This window comes from Mauremys mutica, chromosome 5, assembly GCF_020497125.1.
Source record: "Mauremys mutica isolate MM-2020 ecotype Southern chromosome 5, ASM2049712v1, whole genome shotgun sequence".
NCBI lineage: Eukaryota > Metazoa > Chordata > Testudines > Geoemydidae > Mauremys > Mauremys mutica.
The window spans coordinates 89,609,045-89,623,015 of record NC_059076.1 but is presented as its reverse complement, the minus strand read 5'-3'; the positions used below and the strand labels follow the sequence as shown (position 1 = coordinate 89,623,015).

At 39.7% G+C, this 13,971-nt stretch overlaps 1 long non-coding RNA gene across 2 annotated transcripts; it reads right to left on the bottom strand.

Annotated features, from left to right (window-relative positions):
* Positions 1 to 2,009: 2,009 nt before the first annotated feature.
* LOC123371582 lies at positions 2,010 to 9,254 on the bottom strand. Of its 2 annotated transcripts, XR_006579852.1 has the most exons (5): positions 9,166 to 9,254; positions 8,601 to 8,744; positions 6,643 to 6,708; positions 3,404 to 3,764; positions 2,010 to 2,420 (listed from the first exon to the last, which is right to left on the bottom strand). It is a non-coding gene; the product is annotated as an uncharacterized LOC123371582 (long non-coding RNA). The 2 variants fall into 2 exon arrangements; XR_006579851.1 differs by having other exon boundaries at positions 2,010 to 3,764.
* Between the last annotated feature and the right edge of the window lie 4,717 nt (positions 9,255 to 13,971).

Genomic DNA, 13,971 nt, shown 5'->3' with positions numbered 1-13,971 from the left:
GTTAGTGAACTCAACCAATTGTTTCTGGTCATCATGTCCTTCAAGATGTTAGAACTAGTAGATCTCATCTTTTTACAACTCATTTTTATTCATAGATTGGAAAAGGAAAACAAGCTTTCCTGCTTTTTCAATTCCCAATTCACTTATGAACTTTGAATGAATTTGTCATTGAACTGAACTATTTGAATAAACCAAGACGAAAAAAAATAAATTCTCTCTGCACTTGCAGAAGAGGCTACTTTTGTCAAACCGCTGGTTTAGCACATCAACAAATTCTGGTTCTAGGTACTTAGCTAGTGACTTCCACCAGTTCAGTGGTTTTGACTTTCTTTAAAACTTCAGCAGCAAACATGTACTGCTTGAGTGTATTATATTTAAATTTTAATATATTATTTTAAATTTAGGCCTCAATATCAGATATCATAATTTTATATTTAATTTTAAATAAGGTTATTTTCAAAAATAAAAGTTTAATTTAAATTTAAAAATCCAGTTTAAAATAAAAATCTTTCCCCCACCTTCCCCTAAAAATAACCAACTTTCTCCTTTCTGGTAAGAAGCCCGTAATAGAGACAACACCCATAGTCCAACACCAAAGTTTGTCAACACTACATAATACATCATGTTTTTTTAGTATAGATGGTAGGATTTTGTAACCTACCTACCAGTGAAACAGGATTTTAACATTTTAATGTTCTGGTTGTAACATGCTGTCTGACCTATGGTATACCACAACCAACAAAACAGTTGGATATTTCTTACACTTCACTATCAAGCATTTCATGTACCACCATATGCTGCAGTCTGACAAAACTTTATTTTGTATGAGTGCTTTCTATTTCTGAAAGAGTAATATTTCTATGTTATGTTGGTAACTTGCTTTAAAAATAATCTACGGATAAATTCAAAACATCTTACATCTGTCAGATGGAAAAATATTTACATATAGAAATGAGCAATTCATTTCTTAGCTGTACTCACTAGAGCACTTATGTCCCTAAATGCTAGAGTTTTTCCATTTGGATCTCTGAATTTGTTGAAATATATGTAAAATCACATGGAACAACACTGTCTTCTCTCAGAGGCTCATACTTTATTCCTCAAAGGTCCAGAATAACTTACACTCAAGAAATTCTCCCCTTGTATGCTTGTTAGATACTACCTATAAATAATTTGTGTTTAGGAAGAAACAGTAACTTTTGTTCAAGTCTATTCCTTAATTTGGGAAATCTTTCAGAGCAGATGCATTATGTGTATCTGGCACAATACACCACTTCTTGCAGTATCCCTGAGGAACAACAGTTCATCATGGAGGCTGCTGCTAGCCCTTCAAATGCATAAATTATTCCTCTCTTCAGTGCTACACATATCTGAGGGCATAATCGAGTTTTAGAACAAAAGTATCTCCCTCCAGCACTAAGCAGTGAAGTTTGGAATGAAGCCATTTTGCTTAATCTCTGTGAGATACTCTGCTGTAACATTTATAAAGGAAACACTATGCAGTTTCTCTGTTCCTCTCAGATTCTTAATCATTCTAAGAATTTCTTAAACACCTTAAGACAGACATTAAGATGTTCACATGCAGAAACTATTTTCAGCTTCTAGCTAATAATCATTAAAGTATATAGCATTAGGGGTATTCGCTCGTTCAAAGAGTTTTAAAAGGATATAGAATCATTAGATCATCAGTTCAATTCTAACCTAGAATTGTGATCTGTAACTGAAATAAACTAGTAGTTTCAATCCAGCTCTGAGAGGGTAAATGCCTAAATCACATCATTTCCTCAATTAGAACTAGATGCCAGTTTCAGAGGGCTCAACTACAGGCAAGGATTTCCCATACTTTGATGTAGCAATAGGAGGAAAACTGCAGTGTCACAGTCCATGCTATACATGTCAATTAATAGTAGAGAGAGGACTTCACTTTTCAGGGTTGCCAAGCCAATACCTTTCACAAGCAGTAAAAATAGCGCAATGAGAATTGTTTTTATTATATTGTAATAGGTTTTCACAGTCTCTTGCTTGTTGCTCAGAAGGGAAAGTAGATAATCAATAGCACTGATTAGAAAAGTAGATCAAAGAAGTAAACAGAGGAGTTAATTTATTGAAATGCAGCTTTCTTCAAAAAGTTAACAGCACTTGATCCTTTATTTACTTTTTTATGAGCGATCCACCCAGGTTTTAATATGAAGTGTGTTAGGATAAGGTTATCTGTGACAGATAGTTTGGTATTTGTAGCCATTCATTTTTAATGAAACGAGCACTAGTCCTGATAATGCACACTAAATCCAGGAATAATAATGGCACTCACCATGCAGTTGAGTTCTCTGCAATCCTGACCTGCACCACTTCTTTTCTAGGGGGACAAGCCTGCGATGCCTTACTCACGTAAGTCATCTTTTTGCCCGTTGGGAACAAAGCTATTTAAAAAGCCATAAAATGAAACCTGTAATTAAAATATTGAGATGTCCATTTGCCTAAACTAAGCAATCACACGATCTTATTGCAGTAATTCTTTTCCTACTCTCCACCCCTCCCTGTCTGTTATCCTACTCATTGTGTCACATTTAACATTAGACTGTAAGTGCCTCAAGGTCCAAGAATACATCTTTCTATTTGTTCTGTAAAGTGCCTAGAACACTTAAAGCACTGTACATAGGTGAACAATAATCTATCAGCTCTACATAAATACATACTGAAGAAAGGCAGGTTTATATATTGACACACATAGTTTCACATTTGTTCCCAATCTCTTTCATGTACTGCAGTCTACAGATGTAATATTGAGCCTTTAGTAGGAACTCCAGACTTAATGAGGTGTTAAGTCTTGGGGCCTGATCCAGAGTCCACAGAAATTAATTGGAGTCTTTTCACTGACTTTAATGGGCTATCAGGACCTTAGGCCCCTTTTCAGCAAAGCACTTAAGCAAGTACTGAACTTGCAGCATGGTTTGAGACTATCAGTATATAATGAAAATAAACAGCTTTGTGCTGAACTTCTCAAAGCCCTTTGCAAAAGAGGAAAATGTTTTTCCACAAGGAAACCGAGGCACAGGAATGTGAAGTGATTTGCCCACGATCATGCAGCAGAGTTAGGAAGAGAACCTAAGTAGTTGGAGTTCCAGTCTAGTGCCCTATCCCCTAGGTACAACAAACATTATTCCCCTTTATACATCAAAACCTTGGTGAAAATCAGATTAACCAACGGAACTACTCAGCTCCATGGGGGATGGGTTTTTTTGTTTTGATTTTTTGAGGCTCCCAGCCTACCCTCTCCCCCCGCCCCAACTTCATGCATAATCTGGATACAGACCAAGAACAAACATGTCTGGATACGTTTGTTATTTTTACACAAATTTTCATTTCCATTAAAGTTTTCAAGTTGGCCTTATCCTTGACTCACCTGCTGTGCTCTGAGCACACTCTTGGTGAGGGAGGGAGGCAGGCGAGGTTACAGGGGGCATGATGGCTTGAAGGCATGTTGAGAGGCACCCAGAGACAGCATGAGCCAAGGAGACATAAGCTGTTGAGCAGGGCCTATTGGGGGCGGGGAGCGGGGAGGATCTTGTATGCAGGAGGTCAACAGATGGCTGAGGAGGATGGACAGTATCTTTGTGCCTAGCATTGGTACTTGAAGGGTCCTCCTGGCCCTGCAGCCTCAGCTTCTTGGCACAATATTGTAGCAATAGTGTGATGAGTCTTTCAAGTGCCAGTCCCTTGGTGCACAGACAGTCTGCTTCCTTAATACTGCTGCCTTTTATCCCCTGTACACAATGAAAGATAACTGAAGAGGAAAGTGCTAATGGGATGGAGAATGACATCACTCCATATTCCTTCTCTGTCTCTCTGTCATATATAGGCCAGTAAATTCAGCTCAAAAGTTAAAGCTTGGTTAACCTTTACTCTGAACATAACAATTATCTTTTAGTGGTATTTGTATTAAAAAAAGGTAATAATTGGAGATATACCAATCTCCTAGAACTGGAAGGGACCTTGAAAGGTCATTGAGTCCAACCCCCTGCCTTCACTAGCAGGACCAGTTTTTGCTCCAGATCCTTAAGTGGCTTCCTCAAGGATTGAACTCACAACCCTGGGTTTAGCAGGCCAATGCTCAAACCACTGAGCTATCCCTCCCCCATTAAAGACATTAAATATGAAATATATATTAGGGCTGTCATGCAATTAAAAAAATGACACACTGTTAAACAATAGACCATTTATTTAAATATTTTTGGATGTTCTCCACATTTTCAAATATATTGATTTCAATTATAACAATACAAAGTGTACAGTACTCACTTTATATTTATTAAAAATATTTGCGCTGTAAAAACAAAAGAAATAGTATTTTTCAATTCATCTAAATACAAGTGCTGTAGTGCAATCTCTGTTACAAAAGTTAAACTTACAAATGTAGAATTATGTACAAAAAATAACTGCAATCAAAAATAAAACAATGTAAAACTTTGGAACCTGCAAGTCCACTCAGTCCTATTCCTTGTTCAGCCAATCACTCAAAACAAGTTTTTATTTTTGTAGGAGATAATGCTGCCTGCTTCTTTTTCACAATGTCACCTGAAAGTGAGAACAGGTGTTCCCATGGCACTGTTGTAGCTGGCGTCACAAGATATTTATATGCCAGATGTGCTAAAGATTCATATGTTCCTTCATTATTCAACCACCATTCCAGATAGGGTGACAAGATAGCAAGTGTGAAAAATCAGGATGAGGATGGGGGTAATAAGAGCCTATGTAAGAAAAAGCCCCAAATACCAGGACTGTCCCTATAAAATTGGGACATCTGGTCACCCTAATTCCAGAGGACATGCGTCCATGCTGATGACGGGTTCTGCTCGATAACAATCCAAAGCAGTATGGACCAACGCATGTTCATTTTCATCATTTGAGTCAGATGCCACCAGCAGTTTGATTCTCTTTTTTGGTGGTTCAGGTTCTGTAGTTTCCACATCGGAGTGTTGCTCTTTTAAGACTTCTGAAAGCATGCTCCACAGATTTTGGAAAGCACTTCAGATTATTAAACCTTGGATTGAGTGCTGTAGCTATCTTTAGAAATCTCACATTGGTACCTTTTTTGTGTTTTGTCAAATCAGCAGCGAAAGTGTTCTTAAAATGAACAACATGTGCTGAGTCACCATCTGAGACTGCTATAACATGAAATATATGGCAGAATGCAGGTAAAATATAGCCAGAGGCATACAGTTCTCCCCAGAGGAGTTCAGTCACAAATTTAATTGACACATTTTTTTTAAACGAGTATCATCAGCATGGAAGCATGTCCTCTGGAATGGTGACCAAAGCATGAAGGGGCATATGAATGTTTATCATATCTGGCAATGCTGGCTACAAAAGTCCCATACAAACACCTGTTCTCACTTTCTGGTGACATGGTAAGTGTTTTGGTTTTGAATACAGGTATGTAACAAACAAACAAACAGTCTACATTTGTATGTTGCTCTTTCACAAAAAAGAGTTTGTGTAACACCAACAGACCCTGTTGTTGGCAGGCAGGATTGAACCAGGGAACTTTGAAGCTTAGTGCATGAGCCTCTACTGCAGGAGCTGAAAACCAGCTAGCTGTTAGCTAAGGCTGTAAAGCTAACTCATTTTATCTCTATAAGGGTACGTCCAGACTACCCGCCATATTGGCGGGTAGGGATCGATTTATCAGGGATCGATACATCGCGTCTCATCTGGACACGATATATCGATCCCCGAACGCGCTCCCCATCAACTCCAGAACTCCACCGGAGTGAGCGGCGGTAGTGGAGTCGACGGGGGAGCTGCGGACGTTGATCCCGCGTCGTGAGGATGGGAGGTAAGTCGGAATAAGATACGTTGACTTCAGCTGTGGTATTCCTGTAGCTGAAGTTGCGTATCTTACATCAACACCCCCCGCAGTGTAGACCAGGCTTAAGTGGTCTTGGTGCTCCTAGATGGGACAGAACACCACACCCAGGTGGTGTGGGGGTTACAATTGCAGTATAATACTTATATGAGGTGAATTGAAAAATATGGTTTCTTTAGTTTCTCATTTTTACAGTGCTAATATAAAGTAAGCACTGTGCACTTAGTATTCTGTGCTGTAATTGAAATCAATATATTTGAAAATGTAGACAAACATCCAAAAATAATGAATCAATTTGAAATGGTGTTCTATTGTTTAACAATGCAATTAAAAATGCGGTCAATTTTTTATTCTTGATTAATTTTTTGAATTAATCACATGAGTTAACAATGATTAAATCGACAGTCCTAATATATATCCTTTCCAGATGAGTGATACTCATCTGAGTAAGGGTTTGCAGGATCAGGTCTTAATACTGGCACCTCTTTTAGGCAAAGACTGACAATGAAAACAAACTATGCTTAAACTGGTGCTGACTGTAGGAAGTGCAGAGATGTCCACTAGGGATCAGAATGAGTTTCCCTTAATCTCTGAATCCTAAAATGCATACTGATTTGTACAAAGAATATGTAGATGCATTAATGCAATTCATTTCACATTTTTATGTTCTGTATAAACTGAATTTTTTAAATTAAAGTTGGGCACTGAAAATTTCAGTGCTTGATTTTACTATAACAGGATTTTTAGAGTTGTGTACAGTAAAATTTTAAACTTACCTGAAACACTCATAATGTGATCAGTAAAAGCAACTTTCTTCCTATTCTTTGTCTTCATGTTTCTCCCTATCACAGGAAGAAATGTCATCTAAGGAGATTTTAAATCTATTCTAAAGCCATAATATTTTTCAAAATCATCAAAACCAGAGGTAATACTTTGCAAGACAATTAAAATCAGAAATGATCAAAATCAGGTATAAGAGAGTGCCCAAGATTAAAAAGTGTTCATTTTGTTATGTTCCTCTGCATATTCTGATTTCTCTTCACCTTATTTTATTATTATAAAAAAACACTTGTATATATTATGTGAGTGGGCTAATAGATTTCATCTTTACTTCTAGCAGTATAGTTAATAGCAAGCCAGAATATGCTATTTCCAACCTGTTCTATTTTTTCTACTTTTAAAACTGATGTTAACTCTGATACCTATGGAAAGGGAAGTAGAAGAACGTTAATAGTTTAAGCCACCCAATTCTCTTCTGCAATTAAAAAGTGTTGTTCTTTAGTCCTCAGGAACTGAGAGAAACTGCGGCACTACCACCTTCATTTGCACTGGCACCTTCTCATCTTTCAGTAAGATTTAGTTGTCCATGTGCTAAGAACCTTTCAGCTGACTCCCTCAGTTAAGAGTCCAACCTTAAAATATCAAAATATCACCCTATGAATATCCTGAATGGTCCAGACTCCCAGGATCCTAACCCAGGTCTTAAAATACTGGTGAAGCCATAGCACTGACAGACTGCAGCAGTGGAGCACATCAGAATCTTTGTCTGGTTAACTCCCAGGAACTCTTTGCCACCAACCAGGCCCCAATCCCTCTTTCCATGCCAGGGGCTCTTTGCAGGCCCCTTACTTGGCCACTGGCTGTTTCTCTCCTTTGCCTCCCTCCCCAGAGGAGCAAGGCCTCTATGAACATAAGTATCTTTCTTCCCATGGAGAGGGGGCTGACTGAGGTCTGTTACCTCTCCCCTTGCCTGGTTCAGGTATGTGAGGAGGTGGCTTGGTCTTAGGATGGAAGCTCTTTGGTCTCCCTTGCTGACTGACCCTAGTGTTGCTGAGCAGAGCTCCTGTCTCCTCTCCACAGCCATTAGGCAACAGAGGAAGTGCCAGAGCTGGCATCACTTCCACCATCTCTCTCCCCAGCCCAAAAGCAGAGGAGGCTTGGAGGCAACCACTATTGTCCACCCTAGCTGAAAGCTACAGGGAGAGGGAGTGATCTTGAATATGTCTATGCTGGATCCCTGTCTCCCCAGACTGGAACTATCCAGTTTCAGCTCTCTGCACATACTGCATTACATACTGCGCATTGAACACTGTTGTGAGAATAGCAGCATCTAATCAACTAGCAGGGCATTTTTTTTTGTCCTTTGAAGGGGACTGGATGGTGTGGCAAAGATGTATGTAGAGAGAAGCACAAGTCTCTACCCATACAGGATGCCTCTATGAATTGATATGTATGTGTAATTCTATTTTTGTTGGTGACCAGCAGAATTTTTGTTCTATTTGGGTGTGTGCTGAGGGAATTTTGAAACATGAAGGTGTAATGGAGTTCACTCACCTTTAGGTCGGGGTGACAGGGGCTGGGGGGAAATCAGCTCTCATTGGGCCTAGGCCCTATTACACTGTGTACTCCCCCTAGCAGCCCTTCTCATTCTCCAGAACTCAGCCCTCTGCCATGGTCACTATATCTAGTTTTCCCCTTCCAATGTAACAATGTCCCACAAAGCCATCTGCCCATGTACGGTCTAAAGCACTCTTCTATAATTCCCAGTCTGTGCCACTTTCCCAGTGACTGGTAAGTGAATCCAGGCCCTCCTGCTTACACAGTCACAATAGCCCATCTCTACAGAATTTTCACACCATAGATGTTATATATATAAACCCACTACTTTGCATGCACTTCGAGAGTCATCAGCATCACTTGCCTACAAACCATCCAGGAGGATTCTGAGCCATACCATCTGCTCCATCTCAGCAAGGTTCTGCGTTCCTCCTGCTAACTCCATCTTGAAGCAGTAGAAGGTCCAGAGCTCGACAGCCACTACAGGGACTAGGTTCCCAGTCAACTGTCTGCTGTCCACTTGCCAGTCATCACCATCATCCTTCAAGTATAAAAAAGACTGTTTAGGGATACCCATAGTTTGCTAAGGGTTAGTTAGGAGCTGGGCTTCAGGCCCACCCAGTTCCAACCACTATGCTGTTTTGCTCTGTTTATTGTTTCTCTCCCTTAAGTGTGTTCACTTTTCCCAAATAAATAAACTCTTTGTTTGCAACTTATGCTTGGGTTAAGTTTTATTTACTTGGGGTGCTGGTGTGAAGGATTTTATTTTACCAGGTAATAGATTCTGCCAAATCACAATCTTCTAACTTAGTTTAAACTGTTGTCATAACTTCTTCAGTACAACAACTCTGCCTTTCATATCCTATCTTCCCCACAAATCCCCTCTGGAGAAACCCCTTCTTTCAAGGACAGGGTCTAAGAACTTTTGCTTTGATCCCCACCCTACATTTCCTCCTACCCACCTCTCTCTGTGCAGACCAAAGCTGTAGACTGTATGCTCCAAACTTCCTGGCTTTATACAAGCCCAGCAGGAGCAGGCTGGGTTTCATCTTCAATTAGTGCTCATCAATCAAGCTTCTCTTCCTCAGGTGTGACCTATAAGGTTAATTGACCCCTTCTACACCACCTTAACCTCATTAGGGCTGGTGTAGCATGAACACTTCATTACAGAAGGTCTTACCACTCCATGAGAAGTATAAAGAGAAAAGAGGGATATTTTTAACTCTTCTACTTTTATAGCTGTTTGAGTATTAAAGGAATCTTTCAAAGGAGTTATTATTGGGGAAGAGAACAGTTGTGATTGGTTTTATTTGGAGTAATTGCAAGTGTAGTAATGACTGACACAAAGGTACTTTATCATGCTGTTGCTGAAGTAGATTGTTTCCTAGGATGACCACTGATAATGAAACTTTGCCTAGGTAACCTCTTTGCAATAGGAGCCCATCTTTGCATAGCCAGATGCTCAAGCTTTTATACCTGTATTTGCTAAAGGAATGTGAACCCTCACTCTAATTCACAGTTTTCTTGGAAAAGTATTTTAGCAGCCAGGTGGCCATTTTGCTTCTGCTGTACCTATCTGTAAATTACTACCTTTAAAAATGTGATATTAAGAATTATATTGATGTCTGCATCTCACGTAAGTAAAAGAATGTAAGAATAGCCATGCTGGGTCAAACCGAAGGTCCATCTAGCCCAGTATCCTGTCTTCTGACAGTGGCCAATGCCAAGTACCCCAGAGGGAATGAACAGAACACGTAATCATCAAGTGATCCATTCCCTGTCGCCCATTCCCAGCATCTGGAAAACAGAGGCTAGAGACACCATCCCTTCCCATCCTGGCTAATAGCCATTGATAGACCTATCCCCCATTAACTTATCTAGTTCTTTTTTGAACCCTGTTATAGCCTTGGTCTTCACAATATTCTCTGGCAAAGAGTTCCACAGATTGACTGTGAATTGTGTGAAGAAATATTTCCTTTCCTAAAAGATAGTAAATGAAAGGGAAGCTTTTAATTCTTTCAGATGAGATGCTATGGGAAAGCTTCTTCTATAAAATGGACTGAGCTAATACATATGTGAAATGGTCACTATTACCTAACAAAGGTTATAGTCCCCTTATAGTCTCTCTCCCCCACCCCTGAGAGGCAGGAATTGCAGAAGAGGATTTGCTAGTACTTCCCTCATCAGCTGAGATATATCTGTTTGAGTGGGTGGTCTGGACAGCATTCTTCTCCTTTCATAGAGACCTCTATGGTAGCCACATTGGTGCCTCTCTGCAAACCAGCGAGTCTGGGAGAAGAAGGATGTTCCAGTGATTAAGGTGCTAAGTCTAGGACTTGGGAAACCCAGTGTTAACTTTCTGCTCTGCCACAGACATCATGCATGACACTCAGTAAGTACTTAAGTCAGTGTTTCAGTTCCCTTTCTGTAAAATGGGAATACTACTTGCCTACCTCATAGGGGTGTTGTGAGAATAACTACATTAAAGATTATGAGGCACTCAGATACTGTGGTAATGAGAGCCATACAACTATCTTATGATAGTTGATAGATAATACTCCATTTAGATTAATAAGACCATTCATACTTCAGTTATTTTGTCAACATGTCTGCAGAGTGAGGCAGATATCACCACACCTTTTACATGTTCAATCTTTTCTTCACAACAGTGAGGACTAGAAACTTTAAAAAAAATGAAACTTGTTATAGAGTAGGATATAGGCAGTCTGGCCTGGTAGTCAGCTCAGGAATCAGGTCTAGTGGGTGGAACAGGCATCAAGGTGTGGGGGGGAACAAAGCCCAGGGTCAGCCCAAGAATCAAATGCCAATTACCAGAGTTAGCTACCAGAGCCAGAATTGGAGCTGAAGATCAGCTGTGGAATCTCCATCAGTGAAGATCTTTAAGAGCAGTCTAGACAAATGCCTGTCAGGGATGGTCTAGCTATTAATTAGTCCTGCTTTGAGTGCAGGGGACTGGGCTAGAAGACCTCTGGATGTCCCTTCCAGTCCTATGATTCTATCAGAGCCAAGGTCAGATGCCAGAGCCTAGGGTCAAACCTGAGTCAGGGTCAGATGTTGGAGGCTGGGGTCAGAGCCAGGACTGGTAACTGATGATTGGCAGCAAGGTGTAAGGGTAGGTACTGGAGGAGAGGAGAGACAAGGATCAAGTATGGAAAAGGACCCCAGTGAGAACAGAAAAAAGGGCAGGAGCAGAGCAGGAATAGGGTTGGATGCAAGAAGCAAGGTCCACTGTAGCCAGAACATAAATCACCTTGTTGCTCAAACCAACTTCCTGTGCCTCCTTCTGGCTTAAACAGCATGGTTGGACCACTCAGTGGAGCCTGGCAATCCTCCAATTAGAGCTCCCATGGGTGGTGCCTTGGCTGAAGCTATAGTTCTATGAGCTTCTCAGGCCACCAGGCTTCAGTAGACATTAGGTGAGGGCCAGTATGGAGTGGTTGTCTAGGGACTCCTAAGCCTGGGTTCTAGACCTAGGTTATCACATTTATGACCTGATCCCATGACTCCAAGAGCTAAGGTCCTAGGCATGTGCATACAGTGCTTATAACTTAATCCAATCCTGGCTGTAAGAGTCCCTTTATTGGCGTGATCTTACAATAGCTTTTTGAATGTTTTGGCCACTGTATGCAAAAATATTGATTCTCATGTAAAAATGACTTCACTTCTTTGTTCTTTATGTACTGTTTACCCCTTTTTAGCCTGAACCAATATTCAGGGCCTTGTGGGTTGTTTCCATTAAGAGGAGAAACTGATGATAGAGTCAGGTGTTCCTTTGATGCAGTGCTGTTTACTTACAAAGAATGTTCATAAAATCCTGTTTCCCTGAACACAGGGGTGTTAAACTGGAAGCAGTTTCCCTGATCATAGTTCCAAGCTTGCCTTTCCAGGTAGCACTCTGTCCAAAAAGGTGTCTCTTAGTTTTTTTTTCCTCAGGCCACGCTCCAAGAGCTTCTCTGGCTGTCTTCTCACTTTTCTGATTCACTCAGCTTGCTGCTGACCCTGCCCCCCCGCTCTGTACTCACACCCTAGCCAAACCCTTACACCCACAAAGATCAGTTTTTCAGTAGCCTGGCGTGTGGCCTGTGTTATGAGTAGTGGCTCCTGTTGTTTCCGCTATCCTACTGAAAAAGGAGCTTAACTGCTTACATTTATCCTGAATGAAGCCTGCCAGCTTCTATCCCCAGCCTCCATCATAGCAATATATATATGCATAAAACTATCTATTCACAAAAAGCAGATACAATTGTATTGTAATTGTAAAACAATACTAGTGTAGTTGTAAAAAATGCAGAAATATAATTTTTAGATGTAATCTGTAGTTTTTCATAGCTTTTACAAAAACGTCAAAGATAAGTTTTTGTAATCGTATACAATATTTTAGAAATGATCTCTTATATGCAGTTACATAACTTTAATTTCCAGTATGGCACATTGTTTTATATCATACACTGAATAAGGAAAATAACTTAATTTTTCCCTCATTTATTTTTAAGATGAGGATAAAGATGTTCAAGATAATAGACATATAAGCTTTTTTCAGCCAATCACTAGAACTGATTTGTTAAAAAAATATATAATGTGCCAGTTCCTCAGCTGGTATAAGTTAACTTAGCTCAGCTGAAATCAATAAAGCTATGGCAATTTACAGCTGAGGCTCTGTCCCATAAAAAAGATTATGAAACTAATAAAATGTACCACCTGAGTAATTTAACAAAATAAAACTTCTCATGCCAGAAAAAGAAACAGAATTATCTGAATGTATAGTTATTTTTTTATTTTACTTTATAAATTAAATGGTGTAAGTAAAAAGTCTCAGAAAATCTTGTATATGTTTCTGACTTTCTTTTTTCACTAAAGTTGGTGCCCATTATTGTTTGCATCTATTCTGAAGTCAAAGGTAGCCAAATTAAAATATGGATGCTGCAAAATATTAAGGGCTGCATTTCTAGCACACTGTGCAAGGACCATGTGAACAAGAACAGAAGTGTCATGTGGCACTGAAAATTATGTATCTATTTATGCAGCTGGCCAAATATATTACTGTTGTCTATGCATGCACATGAACAAAATTAAAAATGTAGATATATGGCAAATATTAAAATCAGCATTATTTATTTATTTAAAACACAGACAGCCTGGCACCAGCACTTCGTACTGGACTGATGAAAACTTACTGTAAATTCAAAAGCCACAAATCATCTATGCAGGCCCTGGGCCAATTCTTGCAGGCTCTGCTCAAGGCTTGATTCTTCAGTTCTTACTCAGGCAAAACTCTCATTAGAGGTCTTCAGGCAACTGGGTAGAATAAAGTGATTAGTTTCTATAGGAGACAAAAAAAAGAGTCTACATGCATAGAATCATGTTCAGCTGTTAACAGAGCAAAACTGATGTGGGCCTCATACAAGGGCAACCATCACAAATGAAACATTACATCAGCAGTCAGACAGTGGGAAATTGTGAAGAAATTGAAGCTGGAAATGGAGAGAGAGAGAGCTTTTGATAAACTGGAAAACAAAATCTAAATCTTCATGATTTTTCCTATTTTACCATAGTTATACCTGTTCCAAACATCTTTACTTTACCTCAGGCTTTTGGCCCAAGACTGATTTTGAGAGATTTCTCAAGTTCTCAGGGCTGCCTACAAAATCTCAGGATTTTCAGCAGCACCATGGTTGTGAATGCTGCTGATGGCACAGTTGCAAGTAATGCAGCTATGAAAATTACACTGATGCAATATGAATAGAGAA